This window comes from Eleutherodactylus coqui, chromosome 2, assembly GCF_035609145.1.
Source record: "Eleutherodactylus coqui strain aEleCoq1 chromosome 2, aEleCoq1.hap1, whole genome shotgun sequence".
In the NCBI taxonomy this organism is placed as follows: domain Eukaryota; kingdom Metazoa; phylum Chordata; class Amphibia; order Anura; family Eleutherodactylidae; genus Eleutherodactylus; species Eleutherodactylus coqui.
The window spans coordinates 308,063,343-308,088,342 of record NC_089838.1 but is presented as its reverse complement, the minus strand read 5'-3'; the positions used below and the strand labels follow the sequence as shown (position 1 = coordinate 308,088,342).

The 25,000-nt window shown below is 46.0% G+C and overlaps 56 non-coding genes across 56 annotated transcripts; 46 read left to right on the top strand and 10 right to left on the bottom strand.

The window, feature by feature from the left end:
- The first annotated feature begins 78 nt into the window (after positions 1-78).
- Positions 79-150, top strand: TRNAH-GUG (transfer RNA histidin (anticodon GUG)). The gene has a single exon. It is a non-coding gene; the product is annotated as a tRNA-His (tRNA).
- A 413-nt stretch (positions 151-563) lies between these two features.
- Positions 564-635, bottom strand: TRNAE-UUC (transfer RNA glutamic acid (anticodon UUC)). The gene has a single exon. It is a non-coding gene; the product is annotated as a tRNA-Glu (tRNA).
- Positions 636-800: 165 nt separating this feature from the next.
- TRNAM-CAU (transfer RNA methionine (anticodon CAU)) lies at positions 801-873 on the top strand. Its single transcript has one exon. It is a non-coding gene; the product is annotated as a tRNA-Met (tRNA).
- A 218-nt stretch (positions 874-1,091) lies between these two features.
- TRNAR-ACG (transfer RNA arginine (anticodon ACG)) lies at positions 1,092-1,164 on the top strand. The gene has a single exon. It is a non-coding gene; the product is annotated as a tRNA-Arg (tRNA).
- Positions 1,165-1,172: 8 nt separating this feature from the next.
- Positions 1,173-1,244, top strand: TRNAH-GUG (transfer RNA histidin (anticodon GUG)). Its single transcript has one exon. It is a non-coding gene; the product is annotated as a tRNA-His (tRNA).
- Positions 1,245-1,657: 413 nt separating this feature from the next.
- On the bottom strand, positions 1,658-1,729 carry TRNAE-UUC (transfer RNA glutamic acid (anticodon UUC)). Its single transcript has one exon. It is a non-coding gene; the product is annotated as a tRNA-Glu (tRNA).
- A 140-nt stretch (positions 1,730-1,869) lies between these two features.
- On the top strand, positions 1,870-1,942 carry TRNAM-CAU (transfer RNA methionine (anticodon CAU)). The gene has a single exon. It is a non-coding gene; the product is annotated as a tRNA-Met (tRNA).
- Positions 1,943-2,241: 299 nt separating this feature from the next.
- On the top strand, positions 2,242-2,313 carry TRNAH-GUG (transfer RNA histidin (anticodon GUG)). Its single transcript has one exon. It is a non-coding gene; the product is annotated as a tRNA-His (tRNA).
- Positions 2,314-2,938: 625 nt separating this feature from the next.
- Positions 2,939-3,011, top strand: TRNAM-CAU (transfer RNA methionine (anticodon CAU)). The gene has a single exon. It is a non-coding gene; the product is annotated as a tRNA-Met (tRNA).
- Positions 3,012-3,310: 299 nt separating this feature from the next.
- TRNAH-GUG (transfer RNA histidin (anticodon GUG)) lies at positions 3,311-3,382 on the top strand. The gene has a single exon. It is a non-coding gene; the product is annotated as a tRNA-His (tRNA).
- A 413-nt stretch (positions 3,383-3,795) lies between these two features.
- Positions 3,796-3,867, bottom strand: TRNAE-UUC (transfer RNA glutamic acid (anticodon UUC)). Its single transcript has one exon. It is a non-coding gene; the product is annotated as a tRNA-Glu (tRNA).
- A 436-nt stretch (positions 3,868-4,303) lies between these two features.
- TRNAR-ACG (transfer RNA arginine (anticodon ACG)) lies at positions 4,304-4,376 on the top strand. The gene has a single exon. It is a non-coding gene; the product is annotated as a tRNA-Arg (tRNA).
- Positions 4,377-5,081: 705 nt separating this feature from the next.
- On the top strand, positions 5,082-5,154 carry TRNAM-CAU (transfer RNA methionine (anticodon CAU)). Its single transcript has one exon. It is a non-coding gene; the product is annotated as a tRNA-Met (tRNA).
- Positions 5,155-5,453: 299 nt separating this feature from the next.
- On the top strand, positions 5,454-5,525 carry TRNAH-GUG (transfer RNA histidin (anticodon GUG)). The gene has a single exon. It is a non-coding gene; the product is annotated as a tRNA-His (tRNA).
- Positions 5,526-5,938: 413 nt separating this feature from the next.
- Positions 5,939-6,010, bottom strand: TRNAE-UUC (transfer RNA glutamic acid (anticodon UUC)). Its single transcript has one exon. It is a non-coding gene; the product is annotated as a tRNA-Glu (tRNA).
- Positions 6,011-6,446: 436 nt separating this feature from the next.
- On the top strand, positions 6,447-6,519 carry TRNAR-ACG (transfer RNA arginine (anticodon ACG)). The gene has a single exon. It is a non-coding gene; the product is annotated as a tRNA-Arg (tRNA).
- Positions 6,520-7,224: 705 nt separating this feature from the next.
- On the top strand, positions 7,225-7,297 carry TRNAM-CAU (transfer RNA methionine (anticodon CAU)). The gene has a single exon. It is a non-coding gene; the product is annotated as a tRNA-Met (tRNA).
- A 299-nt stretch (positions 7,298-7,596) lies between these two features.
- TRNAH-GUG (transfer RNA histidin (anticodon GUG)) lies at positions 7,597-7,668 on the top strand. The gene has a single exon. It is a non-coding gene; the product is annotated as a tRNA-His (tRNA).
- A 413-nt stretch (positions 7,669-8,081) lies between these two features.
- On the bottom strand, positions 8,082-8,153 carry TRNAE-UUC (transfer RNA glutamic acid (anticodon UUC)). Its single transcript has one exon. It is a non-coding gene; the product is annotated as a tRNA-Glu (tRNA).
- Positions 8,154-8,589: 436 nt separating this feature from the next.
- Positions 8,590-8,662, top strand: TRNAR-ACG (transfer RNA arginine (anticodon ACG)). The gene has a single exon. It is a non-coding gene; the product is annotated as a tRNA-Arg (tRNA).
- A 705-nt stretch (positions 8,663-9,367) lies between these two features.
- TRNAM-CAU (transfer RNA methionine (anticodon CAU)) lies at positions 9,368-9,440 on the top strand. Its single transcript has one exon. It is a non-coding gene; the product is annotated as a tRNA-Met (tRNA).
- Positions 9,441-9,739: 299 nt separating this feature from the next.
- TRNAH-GUG (transfer RNA histidin (anticodon GUG)) lies at positions 9,740-9,811 on the top strand. Its single transcript has one exon. It is a non-coding gene; the product is annotated as a tRNA-His (tRNA).
- A 413-nt stretch (positions 9,812-10,224) lies between these two features.
- Positions 10,225-10,296, bottom strand: TRNAE-UUC (transfer RNA glutamic acid (anticodon UUC)). The gene has a single exon. It is a non-coding gene; the product is annotated as a tRNA-Glu (tRNA).
- Positions 10,297-10,441: 145 nt separating this feature from the next.
- On the top strand, positions 10,442-10,514 carry TRNAM-CAU (transfer RNA methionine (anticodon CAU)). The gene has a single exon. It is a non-coding gene; the product is annotated as a tRNA-Met (tRNA).
- A 216-nt stretch (positions 10,515-10,730) lies between these two features.
- TRNAH-AUG (transfer RNA histidin (anticodon AUG)) lies at positions 10,731-10,803 on the top strand. The gene has a single exon. It is a non-coding gene; the product is annotated as a tRNA-His (tRNA).
- An 8-nt stretch (positions 10,804-10,811) lies between these two features.
- On the top strand, positions 10,812-10,883 carry TRNAH-GUG (transfer RNA histidin (anticodon GUG)). Its single transcript has one exon. It is a non-coding gene; the product is annotated as a tRNA-His (tRNA).
- A 643-nt stretch (positions 10,884-11,526) lies between these two features.
- TRNAM-CAU (transfer RNA methionine (anticodon CAU)) lies at positions 11,527-11,599 on the top strand. Its single transcript has one exon. It is a non-coding gene; the product is annotated as a tRNA-Met (tRNA).
- A 299-nt stretch (positions 11,600-11,898) lies between these two features.
- TRNAH-GUG (transfer RNA histidin (anticodon GUG)) lies at positions 11,899-11,970 on the top strand. Its single transcript has one exon. It is a non-coding gene; the product is annotated as a tRNA-His (tRNA).
- Positions 11,971-12,600: 630 nt separating this feature from the next.
- TRNAM-CAU (transfer RNA methionine (anticodon CAU)) lies at positions 12,601-12,673 on the top strand. The gene has a single exon. It is a non-coding gene; the product is annotated as a tRNA-Met (tRNA).
- Positions 12,674-12,971: 298 nt separating this feature from the next.
- On the top strand, positions 12,972-13,043 carry TRNAH-GUG (transfer RNA histidin (anticodon GUG)). Its single transcript has one exon. It is a non-coding gene; the product is annotated as a tRNA-His (tRNA).
- A 413-nt stretch (positions 13,044-13,456) lies between these two features.
- TRNAE-UUC (transfer RNA glutamic acid (anticodon UUC)) lies at positions 13,457-13,528 on the bottom strand. Its single transcript has one exon. It is a non-coding gene; the product is annotated as a tRNA-Glu (tRNA).
- Positions 13,529-13,673: 145 nt separating this feature from the next.
- Positions 13,674-13,746, top strand: TRNAM-CAU (transfer RNA methionine (anticodon CAU)). The gene has a single exon. It is a non-coding gene; the product is annotated as a tRNA-Met (tRNA).
- A 216-nt stretch (positions 13,747-13,962) lies between these two features.
- Positions 13,963-14,035, top strand: TRNAH-AUG (transfer RNA histidin (anticodon AUG)). Its single transcript has one exon. It is a non-coding gene; the product is annotated as a tRNA-His (tRNA).
- Positions 14,036-14,757: 722 nt separating this feature from the next.
- On the top strand, positions 14,758-14,830 carry TRNAM-CAU (transfer RNA methionine (anticodon CAU)). The gene has a single exon. It is a non-coding gene; the product is annotated as a tRNA-Met (tRNA).
- Positions 14,831-15,129: 299 nt separating this feature from the next.
- Positions 15,130-15,201, top strand: TRNAH-GUG (transfer RNA histidin (anticodon GUG)). The gene has a single exon. It is a non-coding gene; the product is annotated as a tRNA-His (tRNA).
- A 630-nt stretch (positions 15,202-15,831) lies between these two features.
- On the top strand, positions 15,832-15,904 carry TRNAM-CAU (transfer RNA methionine (anticodon CAU)). The gene has a single exon. It is a non-coding gene; the product is annotated as a tRNA-Met (tRNA).
- A 298-nt stretch (positions 15,905-16,202) lies between these two features.
- TRNAH-GUG (transfer RNA histidin (anticodon GUG)) lies at positions 16,203-16,274 on the top strand. Its single transcript has one exon. It is a non-coding gene; the product is annotated as a tRNA-His (tRNA).
- A 941-nt stretch (positions 16,275-17,215) lies between these two features.
- On the top strand, positions 17,216-17,288 carry TRNAR-ACG (transfer RNA arginine (anticodon ACG)). The gene has a single exon. It is a non-coding gene; the product is annotated as a tRNA-Arg (tRNA).
- Positions 17,289-17,296: 8 nt separating this feature from the next.
- TRNAH-GUG (transfer RNA histidin (anticodon GUG)) lies at positions 17,297-17,368 on the top strand. The gene has a single exon. It is a non-coding gene; the product is annotated as a tRNA-His (tRNA).
- Positions 17,369-17,998: 630 nt separating this feature from the next.
- TRNAM-CAU (transfer RNA methionine (anticodon CAU)) lies at positions 17,999-18,071 on the top strand. The gene has a single exon. It is a non-coding gene; the product is annotated as a tRNA-Met (tRNA).
- Positions 18,072-18,289: 218 nt separating this feature from the next.
- On the top strand, positions 18,290-18,362 carry TRNAR-ACG (transfer RNA arginine (anticodon ACG)). The gene has a single exon. It is a non-coding gene; the product is annotated as a tRNA-Arg (tRNA).
- Positions 18,363-19,068: 706 nt separating this feature from the next.
- TRNAM-CAU (transfer RNA methionine (anticodon CAU)) lies at positions 19,069-19,141 on the top strand. Its single transcript has one exon. It is a non-coding gene; the product is annotated as a tRNA-Met (tRNA).
- Positions 19,142-19,359: 218 nt separating this feature from the next.
- TRNAR-ACG (transfer RNA arginine (anticodon ACG)) lies at positions 19,360-19,432 on the top strand. Its single transcript has one exon. It is a non-coding gene; the product is annotated as a tRNA-Arg (tRNA).
- A 493-nt stretch (positions 19,433-19,925) lies between these two features.
- Positions 19,926-19,997, bottom strand: TRNAE-UUC (transfer RNA glutamic acid (anticodon UUC)). The gene has a single exon. It is a non-coding gene; the product is annotated as a tRNA-Glu (tRNA).
- A 140-nt stretch (positions 19,998-20,137) lies between these two features.
- TRNAM-CAU (transfer RNA methionine (anticodon CAU)) lies at positions 20,138-20,210 on the top strand. Its single transcript has one exon. It is a non-coding gene; the product is annotated as a tRNA-Met (tRNA).
- Positions 20,211-20,428: 218 nt separating this feature from the next.
- On the top strand, positions 20,429-20,501 carry TRNAR-ACG (transfer RNA arginine (anticodon ACG)). The gene has a single exon. It is a non-coding gene; the product is annotated as a tRNA-Arg (tRNA).
- An 8-nt stretch (positions 20,502-20,509) lies between these two features.
- Positions 20,510-20,581, top strand: TRNAH-GUG (transfer RNA histidin (anticodon GUG)). The gene has a single exon. It is a non-coding gene; the product is annotated as a tRNA-His (tRNA).
- A 413-nt stretch (positions 20,582-20,994) lies between these two features.
- TRNAE-UUC (transfer RNA glutamic acid (anticodon UUC)) lies at positions 20,995-21,066 on the bottom strand. The gene has a single exon. It is a non-coding gene; the product is annotated as a tRNA-Glu (tRNA).
- Positions 21,067-21,213: 147 nt separating this feature from the next.
- TRNAM-CAU (transfer RNA methionine (anticodon CAU)) lies at positions 21,214-21,286 on the top strand. The gene has a single exon. It is a non-coding gene; the product is annotated as a tRNA-Met (tRNA).
- A 288-nt stretch (positions 21,287-21,574) lies between these two features.
- Positions 21,575-21,646, top strand: TRNAH-GUG (transfer RNA histidin (anticodon GUG)). The gene has a single exon. It is a non-coding gene; the product is annotated as a tRNA-His (tRNA).
- Positions 21,647-22,059: 413 nt separating this feature from the next.
- Positions 22,060-22,131, bottom strand: TRNAE-UUC (transfer RNA glutamic acid (anticodon UUC)). The gene has a single exon. It is a non-coding gene; the product is annotated as a tRNA-Glu (tRNA).
- Positions 22,132-22,279: 148 nt separating this feature from the next.
- TRNAM-CAU (transfer RNA methionine (anticodon CAU)) lies at positions 22,280-22,352 on the top strand. Its single transcript has one exon. It is a non-coding gene; the product is annotated as a tRNA-Met (tRNA).
- Positions 22,353-22,640: 288 nt separating this feature from the next.
- TRNAH-GUG (transfer RNA histidin (anticodon GUG)) lies at positions 22,641-22,712 on the top strand. The gene has a single exon. It is a non-coding gene; the product is annotated as a tRNA-His (tRNA).
- Positions 22,713-23,631: 919 nt separating this feature from the next.
- Positions 23,632-23,704, top strand: TRNAM-CAU (transfer RNA methionine (anticodon CAU)). The gene has a single exon. It is a non-coding gene; the product is annotated as a tRNA-Met (tRNA).
- A 218-nt stretch (positions 23,705-23,922) lies between these two features.
- Positions 23,923-23,995, top strand: TRNAR-ACG (transfer RNA arginine (anticodon ACG)). The gene has a single exon. It is a non-coding gene; the product is annotated as a tRNA-Arg (tRNA).
- Positions 23,996-24,715: 720 nt separating this feature from the next.
- TRNAM-CAU (transfer RNA methionine (anticodon CAU)) lies at positions 24,716-24,788 on the top strand. The gene has a single exon. It is a non-coding gene; the product is annotated as a tRNA-Met (tRNA).
- Positions 24,789-25,000: the final 212 nt, after the last annotated feature.

Below are 25,000 nucleotides of genomic sequence, written 5' to 3'. Positions count from 1 at the left end.
CTCACACAGGGCCAGTGGCGCAATGGATAACGCGTCTGACTACGGATCAGAAGATTGTAGGTTCGGCTCGTGAATGTTGCCGTGATCGTATAGTGGTTAGTACTCTGCGTTGTGGCCGCAGCAACCCCGGTTCGAATCCGGGTCACGGCATTCTTGATGAAAAAGCAAAGGTGCTCTTGTAGACGGCAAGCCTGAATGATACTTTTATGAACTTTTTGAGCGCTATCTTAATTCAGAGGGTCTTTCGATGTAGTTGCAAGCTTAGGAAAATGCTCATTCCCATACCGGGAGTCGAACCCGGGCCGCCTGGGTGAGAACCAGGAATCCTTACCGCTAGACCATATGGGAACCGCTGAGACCCTTTTTCAGTAATAAGTAGAAAAAAAATCAGTTTCATGATTTGAAAACTCATTTTTAAGCATGGATGGCATCAACAACCACTTGCAAGTGGCCTCGTTAGCGCAGCATTTTTGGCTGCCAAGAGCATCTGCAAACTAAGCCGCTTAATTCTGCAAGAAAGGTGCAGGCCTTTGAATGCAGGCACAAGCTTAGCAAAACACTCATTCCCATACCGGGAGTCGAACCCGGGCCGCCTGGGTGAAAACCAGGAATCCTAACCGCTAGACCATATGGGAAAAGTTGCTTTCACAGCTTGCTTTAAACTTTCCAATATATGTAGATATATACATGTACATATTAAAAAAAAAAAAAAAAAAAAAAAAAAAAAAAAAAAAAAGAAGTTTTGTGCTTACAGAATTCCATCTTATCTCTGGACGGCAACAACCAATCACACGCAAGATGCCTCGTTAGCGCAGTAGGTAGCGCGTCAGTCTCATAATCTGAAGGTCGTGAGTTCGATCCTCACACGGGGCATGGATCTATCCTTGTTTTTTCCCTCCGCCTTAACTGGATAGGCACTGCTCTTTGCCATTCAATACCGAAACGATACTGGATAATATGGAAAGGTAGCAAACAAGGCAGAAGGGTTTTGGCTAGGGGCTAAAAGCAACCGTGTTGAGGTCTTTGAATATGGCTGCGAGCGTAGCAAAAGTCCAAAATGGGGAGCATGATTAGTGGCAAGCTCTCACACAGGGCCAGTGGCGCAATGGATAACGCGTCTGACTACGGATCAGAAGATTGTAGGTTCGACTCCTACCTGGCTCGTGAATGTCGCCGTGATCGTATAGTGGTTAGTACTCTGCGTTGTGGCCGCAGCAACCCCGGTTCGAATCCGGGTCACGGCATTCTTGATGAAAAAGCAAAGGTGCTCTTGTAGACGGCAAGCCTGAATGATACTTTTATGAACTTTTTGAGCGCTATCTTAATTCAGAGGGTCTTTCGATGTAGTTGCAAGCTTAGGAAAATGCTCATTCCCATACCGGGAGTCGAACCCGGGCCGCCTGGGTGAGAACCAGGAATCCTAACTGCTAGACCATATGGGAACCGCTGAGACCCTTTTTCAGTAATAAGTAGAAAAAAAATCAGTTTCATGATTTGAAAACTCATTTTTAAGCATGGATGGCATCAACAACCACTTGCAAGTGGCCTCGTTAGCGCAGCATTTTTGGCTGCCAAGAGCATCTGCAAACTAAGCCGCTTAATTCTGCAAGAAAGGTGCAGGCCTTTGAATGCAGGCACAAGCTTAGCAAAACACTCATTCCCATACCGGGAGTCGAACCCGGGCCGCCTGGGTGAAAACCAGGAATCCTAACCGCTAGACCATATGGGAAAAGTTGCTTTCACAGCTTGCTTTAAACTTTCCAATATATGTAGATATATACATGTACATATTAAAAAAAAAAAAAGAAGTTTTGTGCTTACAGAATTCCATCTTATCTCTGGACGGCAACAACCAATCACACGCAAGATGCCTCGTTAGCGCAGTAGGTAGCGCGTCAGTCTCATAATCTGAAGGTCGTGAGTTCGATCCTCACACGGGGCATGGATCTATCCTTGTTTTTTCCCTCCGCCTTAACTGGATAGGCACTGCTCTTTGCCATTCAATACCGAAACGATACTGGATAATATGGAAAGGTAGCAAACAAGGCAGAAGGGTTTTGGCTAGGGGCTAAAAGCAACCGTGTTGAGGTCTTTGAATATGGCTGCGAGCGTAGCAAAAGTCCAAAATGGGGAGCATGATTAGTGGCAAGCTCTCACACAGGGCCAGTGGCGCAATGGATAACGCATCTGACTACGGATCAGAAGATTGTAGGTTCGACTCCTACCTGGCTCGTGAATGTCGCCGTGATCGTATAGTGGTTAGTACTCTGCGTTGTGGCCGCAGCAACCCCGGTTCGAATCCGGGTCACGGCATTCTTGATGAAAAAGCAAAGGTGCTCTTGTAGACGGCAAGCCTGAATGATACTTTTATGAACTTTTTGAGCGCTATCTTAATTCAGAGGGTCTTTCGATGTAGTTGCAAGCTTAGGAAAATGCTCATTCCCATACCGGGAGTCGAACCCGGGCCGCCTGGGTGAGAACCAGGAATCCTTACCGCTAGACCATATGGGAACCGCTGAGACCCTTTTTCAGTAATAAGTAGAAAAAAAATCAGTTTCATGATTTGAAAACTCATTTTTAAGCATGGATGGCATCAACAACCACTTGCAAGTGGCCTCGTTAGCGCAGCATTTTTGGCTGCCAAGAGCATCTGCAAACTAAGCCGCTTAATTCTGCAAGAAAGGTGCAGGCCTTTGAATGCAGGCACAAGCTTAGCAAAACACTCATTCCCATACCGGGAGTCGAACCCGGGCCGCCTTGGTGAAAACCAGGAATCCTAACCGCTAGACCATATGGGAAAAGTTGCTTTCACAGCTTGCTTTAAACTTTCCAATATATGTAGATATATACATGTACATATTAAAAAAAAAAAAAGAAGTTTTGTGCTTACAGAATTCCATCTTATCTCTGGACGGCAACAACCAATCACACACAAGATGCCTCGTTAGCGCAGTAGGTAGCGCGTCAGTCTCATAATCTGAAGGTCGTGAGTTCGATCCTCACACGGGGCATGGATCTATCCTTGTTTTTTCCCTCCGCCTTAACTGGATAGGCACTGCTCTTTGCCATTCAATACCGAAACGATACTGGATAATATGGAAAGGTAGCAAACAAGGCAGAAGGGTTTTGGCTAGGGGCTAAAAGCAACCGTGTTGAGGTCTTTGAATATGGCTGCGAGCGTAGCAAAAGTCCAAAATGGGGAGCATGATTAGTGGCAAGCTCTCACACAGGGCCAGTGGCGCAATGGATAACGCATCTGACTACGGATCAGAAGATTGTAGGTTCGACTCCTACCTGGCTCGTGAATGTCGCCGTGATCGTATAGTGGTTAGTACTCTGCGTTGTGGCCGCAGCAACCCCGGTTCGAATCCGGGTCACGGCATTCTTGATGAAAAAGCAAAGGTGCTCTTGTAGACGGCAAGCCTGAATGATACTTTTATGAACTTTTTGAGCGCTATCTTAATTCAGAGGGTCTTTCGATGTAGTTGCAAGCTTAGGAAAATGCTCATTCCCATACCGGGAGTCGAACCCGGGCCGCCTGGGTGAGAACCAGGAATCCTTACCGCTAGACCATATGGGAACCGCTGAGACCCTTTTTCAGTAATAAGTAGAAAAAAAATCAGTTTCATGATTTGAAAACTCATTTTTAAGCATGGATGGCATCAACAACCACTTGCAAGTGGCCTCGTTAGCGCAGCATTTTTGGCTGCCAAGAGCATCTGCAAACTAAGCCGCTTAATTCTGCAAGAAAGGTGCAGGCCTTTGAATGCAGGCACAAGCTTAGCAAAACACTCATTCCCATACCGGGAGTCGAACCCGGGCCGCCTGGGTGAAAACCAGGAATCCTAACCGCTAGACCATATGGGAAAAGTTGCTTTCACAGCTTGCTTTAAACTTTCCAATATATGTAGATATATACATGTACATATTAAAAAAAAAAAAAAAAAAGAAGTTTTGTGCTTACAGAATTCCATCTTATCTCTGGACGGCAACAACCAATCACACGCAAGATGCCTCGTTAGCGCAGTAGGTAGCGCGTCAGTCTCATAATCTGAAGGTCGTGAGTTTGATCCTCACACGGGGCATGGATCTATCCTTGTTTTTTCCCTCCGCCTTAACTGGATAGGCACTGCTCTTTGCCATTCAATACCGAAACGATACTGGATAATATGGAAAGGTAGCAAACAAGGCAGAAGGGTTTTGGCTAGGGGCTAAAAGCAACCGTGTTGAGGTCTTTGAATATGGCTGCGAGCGTAGCAAAAGTCCAAAATGGGGAGCATGATTAGTGGCAAGCTCTCACACAGGGCCAGTGGCGCAATGGATAACGCGTCTGACTACGGATCAGAAGATTGTAGGTTCGACTCCTACCTGGCTCGTGAATGTCGCCGTGATCGTATAGTGTTTAGTACTCTGCGTTGTGGCCGCAGCAACCCCGGTTTGAATCCGGGTCACGGCATTCTTGATGAAAATGCAAAGGTGCTCTTGTAGACGGCAAGCCTGAATGATACTTTTATGAACTTTTTGAGCGCTATCTTAATTCAGAGGGTCTTTCGATGTAGTTGCAAGCTTAGGAAAATGCTCATTCCCATACCGGGAGTCGAACCCGGGCCGCCTGGGTGAGAACCAGGAATCCTTACCGCTAGACCATATGGGAACCGCTGAGACCCTTTTTCAGTAATAAGTAGAAAAAAAATCAGTTTCATGATTTGAAAACTCATTTTTAAGCATGGATGGCATCAACAACCACTTGCAAGTGGCCTCGTTAGCGCAGCATTTTTGGCTGCCAAGAGCATCTGCAAACTAAGCCGCTTAATTCTGCAAGAAAGGTGCAGGCCTTTGAATGCAGGCACAAGCTTAGCAAAACACTCATTCCCATACCGGGAGTCGAACCCGGGCCGCCTTGGTGAAAACCAGGAATCCTAACCGCTAGACCATATGGGAAAAGTTGCTTTCACAGCTTGCTTTAAACTTTCCAATATATGTAGATATATACATGTACATATTAAAAAAAAAAAAAGAAGTTTTGTGCTTACAGAATTCCATCTTATCTCTGGACGGCAACAACCAATCACACACAAGATGCCTCGTTAGCGCAGTAGGTAGCGCGTCAGTCTCATAATCTGAAGGTCGTGAGTTCGATCCTCACACGGGGCATGGATCTATCCTTGTTTTTTCCCTCCGCCTTAACTGGATAGGCACTGCTCTTTGCCATTCAATACCGAAACGATACTGGATAATATGGAAAGGTAGCAAACAAGGCAGAAGGGTTTTGGCTAGGGGCTAAAAGCAACCGTGTTGAGGTCTTTGAATATGGCTGCGAGCGTAGCAAAAGTCCAAAATGGGGAGCATGATTAGTGGCAAGCTCTCACACAGGGCCAGTGGCGCAATGGATAACGCATCTGACTACGGATCAGAAGATTGTAGGTTCGACTCCTACCTGGCTCGTGAATGTCGCCGTGATCGTATAGTGGTTAGTACTCTGCGTTGTGGCCGCAGCAACCCCGGTTCGAATCCGGGTCACGGCATTCTTGATGAAAAAGCAAAGGTGCTCTTGTAGACGGCAAGCCTGAATGATACTTTTATGAACTTTTTGAGCGCTATCTTAATTCAGAGGGTCTTTCGATGTAGTTGCAAGCTTAGGAAAATGCTCATTCCCATACCGGGAGTCGAACCCGGGCCGCCTGGGTGAGAACCAGGAATCCTTACCGCTAGACCATATGGGAACCGCTGAGACCCTTTTTCAGTAATAAGTAGAAAAAAAATCAGTTTCATGATTTGAAAACTCATTTTTAAGCATGGATGGCATCAACAACCACTTGCAAGTGGCCTCGTTAGCGCAGCATTTTTGGCTGCCAAGAGCATCTGCAAACTAAGCCGCTTAATTCTGCAAGAAAGGTGCAGGCCTTTGAATGCAGGCACAAGCTTAGCAAAACACTCATTCCCATACCGGGAGTCGAACCCGGGCCGCCTGGGTGAAAACCAGGAATCCTAACCGCTAGACCATATGGGAAAAGTTGCTTTCACAGCTTGCTTTAAACTTTCCAATATATGTAGATATATACATGTACATATTAAAAAAAAAAAAAAAAAAGAAGTTTTGTGCTTACAGAATTCCATCTTATCTCTGGACGGCAACAACCAATCACACGCAAGATGCCTCGTTAGCGCAGTAGGTAGCGCGTCAGTCTCATAATCTGAAGGTCGTGAGTTTGATCCTCACACGGGGCATGGATCTATCCTTGTTTTTTCCCTCCGCCTTAACTGGATAGGCACTGCTCTTTGCCATTCAATACCGAAACGATACTGGATAATATGGAAAGGTAGCAAACAAGGCAGAAGGGTTTTGGCTAGGGGCTAAAAGCAACCGTGTTGAGGTCTTTGAATATGGCTGCGAGCGTAGCAAAAGTCCAAAATGGGGAGCATGATTAGTGGCAAGCTCTCACACAGGGCCAGTGGCGCAATGGATAACGCGTCTGACTACGGATCAGAAGATTGTAGGTTCGACTCCTACCTGGCTCGTGAATGTCGCCGTGATCGTATAGTGTTTAGTACTCTGCGTTGTGGCCGCAGCAACCCCGGTTTGAATCCGGGTCACGGCATTCTTGATGAAAATGCAAAGGTGCTCTTGTAGACGGCAAGCCTGAATGATACTTTTATGAACTTTTTGAGCGCTATCTTAATTCAGAGGGTCTTTCGATGTAGTTGCAAGCTTAGGAAAATGCTCATTCCCATACCGGGAGTCGAACCCGGGCCGCCTGGGTGAGAACCAGGAATCCTTACCGCTAGACCATATGGGAACCGCTGAGACCCTTTTTCAGTAATAAGTAGAAAAAAAATCAGTTTCATGATTTGAAAACTCATTTTTAAGCATGGATGGCATCAACAACCACTTGCAAGTGGCCTCGTTAGCGCAGCATTTTTGGCTGCCAAGAGCATCTGCAAACTAAGCCGCTTAATTCTGCAAGAAAGGTGCAGGCCTTTGAATGCAGGCACAAGCTTAGCAAAACACTCATTCCCATACCGGGAGTCGAACCCGGGCCGCCTTGGTGAAAACCAGGAATCCTAACCGCTAGACCATATGGGAAAAGTTGCTTTCACAGCTTGCTTTAAACTTTCCAATATATGTAGATATATACATGTACATATTAAAAAAAAAAAAAGAAGTTTTGTGCTTACAGAATTCCATCTTATCTCTGGACGGCAACAACCAATCACACACAAGATGCCTCGTTAGCGCAGTAGGTAGCGCGTCAGTCTCATAATCTGAAGGTCGTGAGTTCGATCCTCACACGGGGCATGGATCTATCCTTGTTTTTTCCCTCCGCCTTAACTGGATAGGCACTGCTCTTTGCCATTCAATACCGAAACGATACTGGATAATATGGAAAGGTAGCAAACAAGGCAGAAGGGTTTTGGCTAGGGGCTAAAAGCAACCGTGTTGAGGTCTTTGAATATGGCTGCGAGCGTAGCAAAAGTCCAAAATGGGGAGCATGATTAGTGGCAAGCTCTCACACAGGGCCAGTGGCGCAATGGATAACGCATCTGACTACGGATCAGAAGATTGTAGGTTCGACTCCTACCTGGCTCGTGAATGTCGCCGTGATCGTATAGTGGTTAGTACTCTGCGTTGTGGCCGCAGCAACCCCGGTTCGAATCCGGGTCACGGCATTCTTGATGAAAAAGCAAAGGTGCTCTTGTAGACGGCAAGCCTGAATGATACTTTTATGAACTTTTTGAGCGCTATCTTAATTCAGAGGGTCTTTCGATGTAGTTGCAAGCTTAGGAAAATGCTCATTCCCATACCGGGAGTCGAACCCGGGCCGCCTGGGTGAGAACCAGGAATCCTTACCGCTAGACCATATGGGAACCGCTGAGACCCTTTTTCAGTAATAAGTAGAAAAAAAATCAGTTTCATGATTTGAAAACTCATTTTTAAGCATGGATGGCATCAACAACCACTTGCAAGTGGCCTCGTTAGCGCAGCATTTTTGGCTGCCAAGAGCATCTGCAAACTAAGCCGCTTAATTCTGCAAGAAAGGTGCAGGCCTTTGAATGCAGGCACAAGCTTAGCAAAACACTCATTCCCATACCGGGAGTCGAACCCGGGCCGCCTGGGTGAAAACCAGGAATCCTAACCGCTAGACCATATGGGAAAAGTTGCTTTCACAGCTTGCTTTAAACTTTCCAATATATGTAGATATATACATGTACATATTAAAAAAAAAAAAAAAAAAGAAGTTTTGTGCTTACAGAATTCCATCTTATCTCTGGACGGCAACAACCAATCACACGCAAGATGCCTCGTTAGCGCAGTAGGTAGCGCGTCAGTCTCATAATCTGAAGGTCGTGAGTTTGATCCTCACACGGGGCATGGATCTATCCTTGTTTTTTCCCTCCGCCTTAACTGGATAGGCACTGCTCTTTGCCATTCAATACCGAAACGATACTGGATAATATGGAAAGGTAGCAAACAAGGCAGAAGGGTTTTGGCTAGGGGCTAAAAGCAACCGTGTTGAGGTCTTTGAATATGGCTGCGAGCGTAGCAAAAGTCCAAAATGGGGAGCATGATTAGTGGCAAGCTCTCACACAGGGCCAGTGGCGCAATGGATAACGCGTCTGACTACGGATCAGAAGATTGTAGGTTCGACTCCTACCTGGCTCGTGAATGTCGCCGTGATCGTATAGTGTTTAGTACTCTGCGTTGTGGCCGCAGCAACCCCGGTTTGAATCCGGGTCACGGCATTCTTGATGAAAATGCAAAGGTGCTCTTGTAGACGGCAAGCCTGAATGATACTTTTATGAACTTTTTGAGCGCTATCTTAATTCAGAGGGTCTTTCGATGTAGTTGCAAGCTTAGGAAAATGCTCATTCCCATACCGGGAGTCGAACCCGGGCCGCCTGGGTGAGAACCAGGAATCCTTACCGCTAGACCATATGGGAACCGCTGAGACCCTTTTTCAGTAATAAGTAGAAAAAAAATCAGTTTCATGATTTGAAAACTCATTTTTAAGCATGGATGGCATCAACAACCACTTGCAAGTGGCCTCGTTAGCGCAGCATTTTTGGCTGCCAAGAGCATCTGCAAACTAAGCCGCTTAATTCTGCAAGAAAGGTGCAGGCCTTTGAATGCAGGCACAAGCTTAGCAAAACACTCATTCCCATACCGGGAGTCGAACCCGGGCCGCCTTGGTGAAAACCAGGAATCCTAACCGCTAGACCATATGGGAAAAGTTGCTTTCACAGCTTGCTTTAAACTTTCCAATATATGTAGATATATACATGTACATATTAAAAAAAAAAAAAGAAGTTTTGTGCTTACAGAATTCCATCTTATCTCTGGACGGCAACAACCAATCACACACAAGATGCCTCGTTAGCGCAGTAGGTAGCGCGTCAGTCTCATAATCTGAAGGTCGTGAGTTCGATCCTCACACGGGGCATGGATCTATCCTTGTTTTTTCCCTCCGCCTTAACTGGATAGGCACTGCTCTTTGCCATTCAATACCGAAACGATACTGGATAATATGGAAAGGTAGCAAACAAGGCAGAAGGGTTTTGGCTAGGGGCTAAAAGCAACCGTGTTGAGGTCTTTGAATATGGCTGCGAGCGTAGCAAAAGTCCAAAATGGGGAGCATGATTAGTGGCAAGCTCTCACACAGGGCCAGTGGCGCAATGGATAACGCATCTGACTACGGATCAGAAGATTGTAGGTTCGACTCCTACCTGGCTCGTGAATGTCGCCGTGATCGTATAGTGGTTAGTACTCTGCGTTGTGGCCGCAGCAACCCCGGTTCGAATCCGGGTCACGGCATTCTTGATGAAAAAGCAAAGGTGCTCTTGTAGACGGCAAGCCTGAATGATACTTTTATGAACTTTTTGAGCACTATCTTAATTCAGAGGGTCTTTCGATGTAGTTGCAAGCTTAGGAAAATGCTCATTCCCATACCGGGAGTCGAACCCGGGCCGCCTGGGTGAGAACCAGGAATCCTTACCGCTAGACCATATGGGAACCGCTGAGACCCTTTTTCAGTAATAAGTAGAAAAAAAATCAGTTTCATGATTTGAAAACTCATTTTTAAGCATGGATGGCATCAACAACCACTTGCAAGTGGCCTCGTTAGCGCAGCATTTTTGGCTGCCAAGAGCATCTGCAAACTAAGCCGCTTAATTCTGCAAGAAAGGTGCAGGCCTTTGAATGCAGGCACAAGCTTAGCAAAACACTCATTCCCATACCGGGAGTCGAACCCGGGCCGCCTGGGTGAAAACCAGGAATCCTAACCGCTAGACCATATGGGAAAAGTTGCTTTCACAGCTTGCTTTAAACTTTCCAATATATGTAGATATATACATGTACATATTAAAAAAAAAAAAAAAAAAGAAGTTTTGTGCTTACAGAATTCCATCTTATCTCTGGACGGCAACAACCAATCACACGCAAGATGCCTCGTTAGCGCAGTAGGTAGCGCGTCAGTCTCATAATCTGAAGGTCGTGAGTTCGATCCTCACACGGGGCATGGATCTATCCTTGTTTTTTCCCTCCGCCTTACTGGATAGGCACTGCTCTTTGCCATTCAATACCGAAACGATACTGGATAATATGGAAAGGTAGCAAACAAGGCAGAAGGGTTTTGGCTAGGGGCTAAAAGCAACCGTGTTGAGGTCTTTGAATATGGCTGCGAGCGTAGCAAAAGTCCAAATGGGGAGCATGATTAGTGGCAAGCTCTCACACAGGGCCAGTGGCGCAATGGATAACACGTCTGACTATGGATCAGAAGATTGTAGGTTCGACTCCTACCTGGCTCGTGAATGTCGCCGTGATCGTATAGTGGTTAGTACTCTGCGTTGTGGCCGCAGCAACCCCGGTTCGAATCCGGGTCACGGCATTCTTGATGAAAAAGCAAAGGTGCTCTTGTAGACGGCAAGCCTGAATGATACTTTTATGAACTTTTTGAGCGCTATCTTAATTCAGAGGGTCTTTCGATGTAGTTGCAAGCTTAGGAAAATGCTCATTCCCATACCGGGAGTCGAACCCGGGCCGCCTGGGTGAGAACCAGGAATTCTTACCGCTAGACCATATGGGAACCGCTGAGACCCTTTTTCAGTAATAAGTAGAAAAAAAATCAGTTTCATGATTTGAAAACTCATTTTTAAGCATGGATGGCATCAACAACCACTTGCAAGTGGCCTCGTTAGCGCAGCATTTTTGGCTGCCAAGAGCATCTGCAAACTAAGCCGCTTAATTCTGCAAGAAAGGTGCAGGCCTTTGAATGCAGGCACAAGCTTAGCAAAACACTCATTCCCATACCGGGAGTCGAACCCAGGCCGCCTGGGTGAAAACCAGGAATCCTAACCGCTAGACCATATGGGAAAAGTTGCTTTCACAGCTTGCTTTAAACTTTCCAATATATGTAGATATATACATGTACATATGAAAAAAAAAAAAAAAAAAAAAAAAAAAAAAAGAAGTTTTGTGCTTACAGAATTCCATCTTATCTCTGGACGGCAACAACCAATCACACGCAAGATGCCTCGTTAGCGCAGTAGGTAGCGCGTCAGTCTCATAATCTGAAGGTCGTGAGTTCGATCCTCACACGGGGCATGGATCTATCCTTGTTTTTTCCCTCCGCCTTAACTGGATAGGCACTGCTCTTTGCCATTCAATACCGAAACGATACTGGATAATATGGAAAGGTAGCAAACAAGGCAGAAGGGTTTTGGCTAGGGGCTAAAAGCAACCGTGTTGAGGTCTTTGAATATGGCTGCGAGCGTAGCAAAAGTCCAAAATGGGGAGCATGATTAGTGGCAAGCTCTCACACAGGGCCAGTGGCGCAATGGATAACGCGTCTGACTACGGCTCAGAAGATTGTAGGTTCGACTCCTACCTGGCTCGTGAATGTCGCCGTGATCGTATAGTGGTTAGTACTCTGCGTTGTGGCCGCAGCAACCCCGGTTCGAATCCGGGTCACGGCATTCTTGATGAAAAAGCAAAGGTGCTCTTGTAGACGGCAAGCCTGAATGATACTTTTATGAACTTTTTGAGCGCTATCTTAATTCAGAGGGTCTTTCGATGTAGTTGCAAGCTTAGGAAAATGCTCATTCCCATACCGGGAGTCGAACCCGGGCCGCCTGGGTGAGAACCAGGAATCCTAACCGCTAGACCATATGGGAACCGCTGAGACCCTTTTTCAGTAATAAGTAGAAAAAAAATCAGTTTCATGATTTGAAAACTCATTTTTAAGCATGGATGGCATCAACAACCACTTGCAAGTGGCCTCGTTAGCGCAGCATTTTTGGCTGCCAAGAGCATCTGCAAACTAAGCCGCTTAATTCTGCAAGAAAGGTGCAGGCCTTTGAATGCAGGCACAAGCTTAGCAAAACACTCATTCCCATACCGGGAGTCGAACCCAGGCCGCCTGGGTGAAAACCAGGAATCCTAACCGCTAGACCATATGGGAAAAGTTGCTTTCACAGCTTGCTTTAAACTTTCCAATATATGTAGATATATACATGTACATATTAAAAAAAAAAAAAAAAAAGAAGTTTTGTGCTTACAGAATTCCATCTTATCTCTGGACGGCAACAACCAATCACACGCAAGATGCCTCGTTAGCGCAGTAGGTAGCGCGTCAGTCTCATAATCTGAAGGTCGTGAGTTCGATCCTCACACGGGGCATGGATCTATCCTTGTTTTTTCCCTCCGCCTTAACTGGATAGGCACTGCTCTTTGCCATTCAATACCGAAACGATACTGGATAATATGGAAAGGTAGCAAACAAGGCAGAAGGGTTTTGGCTAGGGGCTAAAAGCAACTGTGTTGAGGTCTTTGAATATGGCTGCGAGCGTAGCAAAAGTCCAAATGGGGAGCATGATTAGTGGCAAGCTCTCACACAGGGCCAGTGGCGCAATGGATAACACGTCTGACTACGGATCAGAAGATTGTAGGTTCGACTCCTACCTGGCTCGAGAATGTCGCCGTGATCGTATAGTGGTTAGTACTCTGCGTTGTGGCCGCAGCAACCCCGGTTCGAATCCGGGTCACGGCATTCTTGATGAAAAAGCAAAGGTGCTCTTGTAGACGGCAAGCCTGAATGATACTTTTATGAACTTTTTGAGCGCTATCTTAATTCAGAGGGTCTTTCGATGTAGTTGCAAGCTTAGGAAAATGCTCATTCCCATACCGGGAGTCGAACCCAGGCCGCCTGGGTGAGAACCAGGAATCCTTACCGCTAGACCATATGGGAACCGCTGAGACCTTTTTTCAGTAATAAGTAGAAAAAAAATCAGTTTCATGATTTGAAAACTCATTTTTAAGCATGGATGGCATCAACAACCACTTGCAAGTGCCCTCGTTAGCGCAGCATTTTTGGCTGCCAAGAGCATCTGCAAACTAAGCCGCTTAATTCTGCAAGAAAGGTGCAGGCCTTTGAATGCAGGCACAAGCTTAGCAAAACACTCATTCCCATACCGGGAGTCGAACCCGGGCCGCCTGGGTGAAAACCAGGAATCCTAACCGCTAGACCATATGGGAAAAGTTGCTTTCACAGCTTGCTTTAAACTTTCCAATATATGTAGATATATACATGTACATATTAAAAAAAAAAAAAAAAAAGAAGTTTTGTGCTTACAGAATTCCATCTTATCTCTGGACGGCAACAACCAATCACACGCAAGATGCCTCGTTAGCGCAGTAGGTAGCGCGTCAGTCTCATAATCTGAAGGTCGTGAGTTCGATCCTCACACGGGGCATGGATCTATCCTTGTTTTTTCCCTCCGCCTTACTGGATAGGCACTGCTCTTTGCCATTCAATACCGAAACGATACTGGATAATATGGAAAGGTAGCAAACAAGGCAGAAGGGTTTTGGCTAGGGGCTAAAAGCAACCGTGTTGAGGTCTTTGAATATGGCTGCGAGCGTAGCAAAAGTCCAAATGGGGAGCATGATTAGTGGCAAGCTCTCACACAGGGCCAGTGGCGCAATGGATAACACGTCTGACTATGGATCAGAAGATTGTAGGTTCGACTCCTACCTGGCTCGTGAATGTCGCCGTGATCGTATAGTGGTTAGTACTCTGCGTTGTGGCTGCAGCAACCCCGGTTCGAATCCGGGTCACGGCATTCTTGATGAAAAAGCAAAGGTGCTCTTGTAGACGGCAAGCCTGAATGATACTTTTATGAACTTTTTGAGCGCTATCTTAATTCAGAGGGTCTTTCGATGTAGTTGCAAGCTTAGGAAAATGCTCATTCCCATACCGGGAGTCGAACCCGGGCCGCCTGGGTGAGAACCAGGAATTCTTACCGCTAGACCATATGGGAACCGCTGAGACCCTTTTTCAGTAATAAGTAGAAAAAAAATCAGTTTCATGATTTGAAAACTCATTTTTAAGCATGGATGGCATCAACAACCACTTGCAAGTGGCCTCGTTAGCGCAGCATTTTTGGCTGCCAAGAGCATCTGCAAACTAAGCCGCTTAATTCTGCAAGAAAGGTGCAGGCCTTTGAATGCAGGCACAAGCTTAGCAAAACACTCATTCCCATACCGGGAGTCGAACCCAGGCCGCCTGGGTGAAAACCAGGAATCCTAACCGCTAGACCATATGGGAAAAGTTGCTTTCACAGCTTGCTTTAAACTTTCCAATATATGTAGATATATACATGTACATATGAAAAAAAAAAAAAAAAAAAAAAAAAAAAAAGAAGTTTTGTGCTTACAGAATTCCATCTTATCTCTGGACGGCAACAACCAATCACACGCAAGATGCCTCGTTAGCGCAGTAGGTAGCGCGTCAGTCTCATAATCTGAAGGTCGTGAGTTCGATCCTCACACGGGGCATGGATCTATCCTTGTTTTTTCCCTCCGCCTTAACTGGATAGGCACTGCTCTTTGCCATTCAATACCGAAACGATACTGGATAATATGGAAAGGTAGCAAACAAGGCAGAAGGGTTTTGGCTAGGGGCTAAAAGCAACCGTGTTGAGGTCTTTGAATATGGCTGCGAGCGTAGCAAAAGTCCAAAATGGGGAGCATGATTAGTGGCAAGCTCTCACACAGGGCCAGTGGCGCAATGGATAACGCGTCTGACTACGGCTCAGAAGATTGTAGGTTCGACTCCTACCTGGCTCGTGAATGTCGCCGTGATCGTATAGTGGTTAGTACTCTGCGTTGTGGCCGCAGCAACCCCGGTTCGAATCCGGGTCACGGCATTCTTGATGAAAAAGCAAAGGTGCTCTTGTAGACGGCAAGCCTGAATGATACTTTTATGAACTTTTTGAGCGCTATCTTAATTCAGAGGGTCTTTCGATGTAGTTGCAAGCTTAGGAAAATGCTCATTCCCATACCGGGAGTCGAACCCGGGCCGCCTGGGTGAGAACCAGGAATCCTAACCGCTAGACCATATGGGAACCGCTGAGACCCTTTTTCAGTAATAAGTAGAAAAAAAATCAGTTTCATGATTTGAAAACTCATTTTTAAGCATGGATGGCATCAACAACCACTTGCAAGTGGCCTCGTTAGCGCAGCATTTTTGGCTGCCAAGAGCATCTGCAAACTAAGCCGCTTAATTCTGCAAGAAAGGTGCAGGCCTTTGAATGCAGGCACAAGCTTAGCAAAACACTCATTCCCATACCGGGAGTCGAACCCAGGCCGCCTGGGTGAAAACCAGGAATCCTAACCGCTAGACCATATGGGAAAAGTTGCTTTCACAGCTTGCTTTAAACTTTCCAATATATGTAGATATATACATGTACATATTAAAAAAAAAAAAAAAAAAGAAGTTTTGTGCTTACAGAATTCCATCTTATCTCTGGACGGCAACAACCAATCACACGCAAGATGCCTCGTTAGCGCAGTAGGTAGCGCGTCAGTCTCATAATCTGAAGGTCGTGAGTTCGATCCTCACACGGGGCATGGATCTATCCTTGTTTTTTCCCTCCGCCTTAACTGGATAGGCACTGCTCTTTGCCATTCAATACCGAAACGATACTGGATAATATGGAAAGGTAGCAAACAAGGCAGAAGGGTTTTGGCTAGGGGCTAAAAGCAACTGTGTTGAGGTCTTTGAATATGGCTGCGAGCGTAGCAAAAGTCCAAATGGGGAGCATGATTAGTGGCAAGCTCTCACACAGGGCCAGTGGCGCAATGGATAACACGTCTGACTACGGATCAGAAGATTGTAGGTTCGACTCCTACCTGGCTCGAGAATGTCGCCGTGATCGTATAGTGGTTAGTACTCTGCGTTGTGGCCGCAGCAACCCCGGTTCGAATCCGGGTCACGGCATTCTTGATGAAAAAGCAAAGGTGCTCTTGTAGACGGCAAGCCTGAATGATACTTTTATGAACTTTTTGAGCGCTATCTTAATTCAGAGGGTCTTTCGATGTAGTTGCAAGCTTAGGAAAATGCTCATTCCCATACCGGGAGTCGAACCCAGGCCGCCTGGGTGAGAACCAGGAATCCTTACCGCTAGACCATATGGGAACCGCTGAGACCTTTTTTCAGTAATAAGTAGAAAAAAAATCAGTTTCATGATTTGAAAACTCATTTTTAAGCATGGATGGCATCAACAACCACTTGCAAGTGGCCTCGTTAGCGCAGCATTTTTGGCTGCCAAGAGCATCTGCAAACTAAGCCGCTTAATTCTGCAAGAAAGGTGCAGGCCTTTGAATGCAGGCACAAGCTTAGCAAAACACTCATTCCCATACCGGGAGTCGAACCCAGGCCGCCTGGGTGAAAACCAGGAATCCTAACCGCTAGACCATATGGGAAAAGTTGCTTTCACAGCTTGCTTTAAACTTTCCAATATATGTAGATATATACATGTACATATTAAAAAAAAAAAAAAAAAAAAAAAAAAAAAAAAAAAAAAGAAGTTTTGTGCTTACAGAATTCCATCTTATCTCTGGACGGCAACAACCAATCACACGCAAGATGCCTCGTTAGCGCAGTAGGTTGCGCGTCAGTCTCATAATCTGAAGGTCGTGAGTTCGATCCTCACACGGGGCATGGATCTGTCCTTGTTTTTTCCCTCCGCCTTAACTGGATAGGCACTGCTCTTTGCCATTCAATACCGAAACGATACTGGATAATATGGAAAGGTAGCAAACAAGGCAGAAGGGTTTTGGCTAGGGGCTAAAAGCAACCGTGTTGAGGTCTTTGAATATGGCTGCGAGCGTAGCAAAAGTCCAAAATGGGGAGCATGATTAGTGGCAACCTCTCACACAGGGCCAGTGGCGCAATGGATAACGCGTCTGACTACGGATCAGAAGATTGTAGGTTCGACTCCTACCTGGCTCGTGAATGTCGCCGTGATCGTATAGTGGTTAGTACTCTGCGTTGTGGCCGCAGCAACCCCGGTTCGAATCCGGGTCACGGCATTCTTGATGAAAAAGCAAAGGTGCTCTTGTAGACGGCAAGCCTGAATGATACTTTTATGAACTTTTTGAGCGCTATCTTAATTCAGAGAGTCTTTCGATGTAGTTGCAAGCTTAGGAAAATGCTCATTCCCATACCGGGAGTCGAACCCGGGCCGCCTGGGTGAGAACCAGGAATCCTTACCGCTAGACCATATGGGAACCGCTGAGACCCTTTTTCAGTAATAAGTAGAAAAAAAATCAGTTTCATGATTTGAAAACTCATTTTTAAGCATGGATGGCATCAACAACCACTTGCAAGTGGCCTCGTTAGCGCAGCATTTTTGGCTGCCAAGAGCATCTGCAAACTAAGCCGCTTAATTCTGCAAGAAAGGTGCAGGCCTTTGAATGCAGGCACAAGCTTAGCAAAACACTCATTCCCATACCGGGAGTCGTACCCGGGCCGCCTGGGTGAAAACCAGGAATCCTAACCGCTAGACCATATGGGAAAAGTTGCGTTCACAGCTTGCTTTAAACTTTCCAATATATGTAGATATATACATGTACATATTAAAAAAAAAAAAAAAAAAGAAGTTTTGTGCTTACAGAATTCCATCTTATCTCTGGACGGCAACAACCAATCACACGCAAGATGCCTCGTTAGCGCAGTAGGTAGCGCGTCAGTCTCATAATCTGAAGGTCGTGAGTTCGATCCTCACACGGGGCATGGATCTATCCTTGTTTTTTCCCTCCGCCTTAACTGGATAGGCACTGCTCTTTGCCATTCAATACCGAAACGATACTGGATAATATGGAAAGGTAGCAAACAAGGCAGAAGGGTTTTGGCTAGGGGCTAAAAGCAACCGTGTTGAGGTCTTTGAATATGGCTGCGAGCGTAGCAAAAGTCCAAAATGGGGAGCATGATTAGTGGCAACCTCTCACACAGGGCCAGTGGCGTAATGGATAACGCGTCTGACTACGGATCAGAAGATTGTAGGTTCGACTCCTACCTGGCTCGTGAATGTCGCCGTGATCGTATAGTGGTTAGTACTCTGCGTTGTGGCCGCAGCAATCCCGGTTCGAATCCGGGTCACGGCATTCTTGATGAAAAAGCAAAGGTGCTCTTGTAGACAGCAAGCCTGAATGATACTTTTATGAACTTTTTGAGCGCTATCTTAATTCAGAGGGTCTTTCGATGTAGTTGCAAGCTTAGGAAAATGCTCATTCCCATACCGGGAGTCGAACCCGGGCCGCCTGGGTGAGAACCAGGAATCCTTACCGCTAGACCATATGGGAACCGCTGAGACCCTTTTTCAGTAATAAGTAGAAAAAAAATCAGTTTCATGATTTGAAAACTCATTTTTAAGCATGGATGGCATCAACAACCACTTGCAAGTGGCCTCGTTAGCGCAGCATTTTTGGCTGCCAAGAGCATCTGCAAACTAAGCCGCTTAATTCTGCAAGAAAGGTGCAGGCCTTTGAATGCAGGCACAAGCTTAGCAAAACACTCATTCCCATACCGGGAGTCGTACCCGGGCCGCCTGGGTGAAAACCAGGAATCCTAACCGCTAGACCATATGGGAAAAGTTGCTTTCACAGCTTGCTTTAAACTTTCCAATATATGTAGATATATACATGTACATATTAAAAAAAAAAAAAAGAAGTTTTGTGCTTACAGAATTCCATCTTATCTCTGGACGGCAACAACCAATCACACGCAAGATGCCTCGTTAGCGCAGTAGGTAGCGCGTCAGTCTCATAATCTGAAGGTCGTGAGTTCGATCCTCACACGGGGCATGGATCTATGCTTGTTTTTTCCCTCCGCCTTAACTGGATAGGCACTGCTCTTTGCCATTCAATACCGAAACGATACTGGATAATATGGAAAGGTAGCAAACAAGGCAGAAGGGTTTTGGCTAGGGGCTAAAAGCAACGGTGTTGAGGTCTTTGAATATGGCTGCGAGCGTAGCAAAAGTCCAAAATGGGGAGCATGATTAGTGGCAACCTCTCACACAGGGCCAGTGGCGCAATGGATAACGCGTCTGACTACGGATCAGAAGATTGTAGGTTCGACTCCTACCTGGCTCGTGAATGTCGCCGTGATCGTATAGTGGTTAGTACTCTGCGTTGTGGTCGCAGCAACCCCGGTTCGAATCCGGGTCACGGCATTCTTGATGAAAAAGCAAAGGTGCTCTTGTAGACGGCAAGCCTGAATGATACTTTTATGAACTTTTTGAGCGCTATCTTAATTCAGAGGGTCTTTCGATGTAGTTGCAAGCTTAGGAAAATGCTCATTCCCATACCGGGAGTCGAACCCGGGCCGCCTGGGTGAGAACCAGGAATCCTTACCGCTAGACCATATGGGAACCGCTGAGACCCTTTTTCAGTAATAAGTAGAAAAAAAATCAGTTTCATGATTTGAAAACTCATTTTTAAGCATGGATGGCATCAACAACCACTTGCAAGTGGCCTCGTTAGCGCAGCATTTTTGGCTGCCAAGAGCATCTGCAAACTAAGCCGCTTAATTCTGCAAGAAAGGTGCAGGCCTTTGAATGCAGGCACAAGCTTAGCAAAACACTCATTCCCATACCGGGAGTCGAACCCGGGCCGCCTGGGTGAAAACCAGGAATCCTAACCGCTAGACCATATGGGAAAAGTTGCTTTCACAGCTTGCTTTAAACTTTCCAATATATGTAGATATATACATGTACATATTAAAAAAAAAAAAAGAAGTTTTGTGCTTACAGAATTCCATCTTATCTCTGGACGGCAACAACCAACCACACGCAAGATGCCTCGTTAGCGCAGTAGGTAGCGCGTCAGTCTCATAATCTGAAGGTCGTGAGTTCGATCCTCACACGGGGCATGGATCTATCCTTGTTTTTTCCCTCCGCCTTAACTGGATAGGCACTGCTCTTTGCCATTCAATACCGAAACGATACTGGATAATATGGAAAGGTAGCAACCAAGGCAGAAGGGTTTTGGCTAGGGGCTAAAAGCAACCGTGTTGAGGTCTTTGAATATGGCTGCGAGCGTAGCAAAAGTCCAAAATGGGGAGCATGATTAGTGGCAACCTCTCACACAGGGCCAGTGGCGCAATGGATAACGCGTCTGACTACGGATCAGAAGATTGTAGGTTCGACTCCTACCTGGCTCGTGAATGTCGCCGTGATCGTATAGTGGTTAGTACTCTGCGTTGTGGCCGCAGCAACCCCGGTTCGAATCCGGGTCACGGCATTCTTGATGAAAAAGCAAAGGTGCTCTTGTAGACGGCAAGCCTGAATGATATTTTTATGAACTTTTTGAGCGCTATCTTAATTCAGAGGGTCTTTCGATGTAGTTGCAAGCTTAGGAAAATGCTCATTCCCATACCGGGAGTCGAACCCGGGCCGCCTGGGTGAGAACCAGGAATCCTTACCGCTAGACCATATGGGAACCGCTGAGACCCTTTTTCAGTAATAAGTAGAAAAAAAATCAGTTTCATGATTTGAAAACTCATTTTTAAGCATGGATGGCATCAACAACCACTTGCAAGTGGCCTCGTTAGCGCAGCATTTTTGGCTGCCAAGAGCATCTGCAAACTAAGCCGCTTAATTCTGCAAGAAAGGTGCAGGCCTTTGAATGCAGGCACAAGCTTAGCAAAACACTCATTCCCATACCGGGAGTCGAACCCGGGCCGCCTGGGTGAAAACCAGGAATCCTAACCGCTAGACCATATGGGAAAAGTTGCTTTCACAGCTTGCTTTAAACTTTCCAATATATGTAGATATATACATGTACATATTAAAAAAAAAAAAAAAAAAAAGAAGTTTTGTGCTTACAGAATTCCATCTTATCTCTGGACGGCAACAACCAATCACACGCAAGATGCCTCGTTAGCGCAGTAGGTAGCGCGTCAGTCTCATAATCTGAAGGTCGTGAGTTCGATCCTCACACGGGGCATGGATCTATCCTTGTTTTTTCCCTCCGCCTTAACTGGATAGGCACTGCTCTTTGCCATTCAATACCGAAACGATACTGGATAATATGGAAAGGTAGCAAACAAGGCAGAAGGGTTTTGGCTAGGGGCTAAAAGCAACCGTGTTGAGGTCTTTGAATATGGCTGCGAGCGTAGCAAAAGTCCAAAATGGGGAGCATAATTAGTGGCAAGCTCTCACACAGGGCCAGTGGCGCAATGGATAACGCGTCTGACTACGGATCAGAAGATTGTAGGTTCGGCTCGTGAATGTTGCCGTGATCGTATAGTGGTTAGTACTCTGCGTTGTGGCCGCAGCAACCCCGGTTCGAATCCGGGTCACGGCATTCTTGATGAAAAAGCAAAGGTGCTCTTGTAGACGGCAAGCCTGAATGATACTTTTATGAACTTTTTGAGCGTTATCTTAATTCAGAGGGTCTTTCGATGTAGTTGCAAGCTTAGGAAAATGCTCATTCCCATACCGGGAGTCGAACCCGGGCCGCCTGGGTGAGAACCAGGAATCCTTACCGCTAGACCATATGGGAACCGCTGAGACCCTTTTTCAGTAATAAGTAGAAAAAAAATCAGTTTCATGATTTGAAAACTCATTTTTAAGCATGGATGGCATCAACAACCACTTGCAAGTGGCCTCGTTAGCGCAGCATTTTTGGCTGCCAAGAGCATCTGCAAACTAAGCCGCTTAATTCTGCAAGAAAGGTGCAGGCCTTTGAATGCAGGCACAAGCTTAGCAAAACACTCATTCCCATACCGGGAGTCGAACCCGGGCCGCCTGGGTGAAAACCAGGAATCCTAACCGCTAGACCATATGGGAAAAGTTGCTTTCACAGCTTGCTTTAAACTTTCCAATATATGTAGATATATACATGTACATATTAAAAAAAAAAAAAAAAATAAAGAAGTTTTGTGCTTACAGAATTCCATCTTATCTCTGGACGGCAACAACCAATCACACGCAAGATGCCTCGTTAGCGCAGTAGGTAGCGCGTCAGTCTCATAATCTGAAGGTCGTGAGTTCGATCCTCACACGGGGCATGGATCTATCCTTGTTTTTTCCCTCCGCCTTAACTGGATAGGCACTGCTCTTTGCCATTCAATACCGAAACGATACTGGATAATATGGAAAGGTAGCAAACAAGGCAGAAGGGTTTTGGCTAGGGGCTAAAAGCAACCGTGTTGAGGTCTTTGAATATGGCTGCGAGCGTAGCAAAAGTCCAAAATGGGGAGCATGATTAGTGGCAACCTCTCACACAGGGCCAGTGGCGCAATGGATAACGCGTCTGACTACGGATCAGAAGATTGTAGGTTCGGCTCGTGAATGTTGCCGTGATCGTATAGTGGTTAGTACTCTGCGTTGTGGCCGCAGCAACCCCGGTTCGAATCCGGGTCACGGCATTCTTGATGAAAAAGCAAAGGTGCTCTTGTAGACGGCAAGCCTGAATGATACTTTTATGAACTTTTTGAGCGCTATCTTAATTCAGAGGGTCTTTCGATGTAGTTGCAAGCTTAGGAAAATGCTCATTCCCATACCGGGAGTCGAACCCGGGCCGCCTGGGTGAGAACCAGGAATCCTTACCGCTAGACCATATGGGAACCGCTGAGACCCTTTTTCAGTAATAAGTAGAAAAAAAATCAGTTTCATGATTTGAAAACTCATTTTTAAGCATGGATGGCATCAACAACCACTTGCAAGTGGCCTCGTTAGCGCAGCATTTTTGGCTGCCAAGAGCATCTGCAAACTAAGCCGCTTAATTCTGCAAGAAAGGTGCAGGCCTTTGAATGCAGGCACAAGCTTAGCAAAACACTCATTCCCATACCGGGAGTCGAACCCGGGCCGCCTGGGTGAGAACCAGGAATCCTTACCGCTAGACCATATGGGAACCGCTGAGACCCTTTTTCAGTAATAAGTAGAAAAAAAATCAGTTTCATGATTTGAAAACTCATTTTTAAGCATGGATGGCATCAACAACCACTTGCAACTGGCCTCGTTAGCGCAGCATTTTTGGCTGCCAAGAGCATCTGCAAACTAAGCCGCTTAATTCTGCAAGAAAGGTGCAGGCCTTTGAATGCAGGCACAAGCTTAGCAAAACACTCATTCCCATACCTGGAGTCGAACCCGGGCCGCCTGGGTGAAACCCAGGAATCCTAACCGCTAGACCATATGGGAAAAGTTGCTTTCACAGCTTGCTTTAAACTTTCCAATATATGTAGATATATACATGTACATATTAAAAAAAAAAAAAAAAAAAAGAAGTTTTGTGCTTACAGAATTCCATCTTATCTCTGGACGGCAACAACCAATCACACGCAAGATGCCTCGTTAGCGCAGTAGGTAGCGCGTCAGTCTCATAATCTGAAGGTCGTGAGTTCGATCCTCACACGGGGCATGGATCTATCCTTGTTTTTTCCCTCCGCCTTAACTGGATAGGCACTGCTCTTTGCCATTCAATACCGAAACGATACTGGATAATATGGAAAGGTAGCAAACAAGGCAGAAGGGTTTTGGCTAGGGGCTAAAAGCAACCGTGTTGAGGTCTTTGAATATGGCTGCGAGCGTAGCAAAAGTCCAAAATGGGGAGCATGATTAGTGGCAACCTCTCACACAGGGCCAGTGGCGCAATGGATAACGCGTCTGACTACGGATCAGAAGATTGTAGGTTCGACTCCTACCTGGCTCGTGAATGTCGCCGTGATCGTATAGTGGTTAGTACTCTGCGTTGTGGTCGCAGCAACCCTGGTTCGAATCCGGGTCACGGCATTCTTGATGAAAAAGCAAAGGTGCTCTTGTAGACGGCAAGCCTGAATGATACTTTTATGAACTTTTTGAGCGCTATCTTAATTCAGAGGGTCTTTCGATGTAGTTGCAAGCTTAGGAAAATGCTCATTCCCATACCGGGAGTCGAACCCGGGCCGCCTGGGTGAGAACCAGGAATCCTTACCGCTAGACCATATGGGAACCGCTGAGACCCTTTTTCAGTAATAAGTAGAAAAAAAATCAGTTTCATGATTTGAAAACTCATTTTTAAGCATGGATGGCATCAACAACCACTTGCAACTGGCCTCGTTAGCGCAGCATTTTTGGCTGCCAAGAGCATCTGCAAACTAAGCCGCTTAATTCTGCAAGAAAGGTGCAGGCCTTTGAATGCAGGCACAAGCTTAGCAAAACACTCATTCCCATACCTGGAGTCGAACCCGGGCCGCCTGGGTGAAAACCAGGAATCCTAACCGCTAGACCATATGGGAAAAGTTGCTTTCACAGCTTGCTTTAAACTTTCCAATATATGTAGATATATACATGTACATATTAAAAAAAAAAAAAAAAAAAAAAAAAAAAGAAGTTTTGTGCTTACAGAATTCCATCTTATCTCTGGACGGCAACAACCAATCACACGCAAGATGCCTCGTTAGCGCAGTAGGTAGCGCGTCAGTCTCATAATCTGAAGGTCGTGAGTTCGATCCTCACACGGGGCATGGATCTATCCTTGTTTTTTCCCTCCGCCTTAACTGGATAGGCACTGCTCTTTGCCATTCAATACCGAAACGATACTGGATAATATGGAAAGGTAGCAAACAAGGCAGAAGGGTTTTGGCTAGGGGCTAAAAGCAACCGTGTTGAGGTCTTTGAATATGGCTGCGAGCGTAGCAAAAGTCCAAAATGGGGAGCATAATTAGTGGCAAGCTCT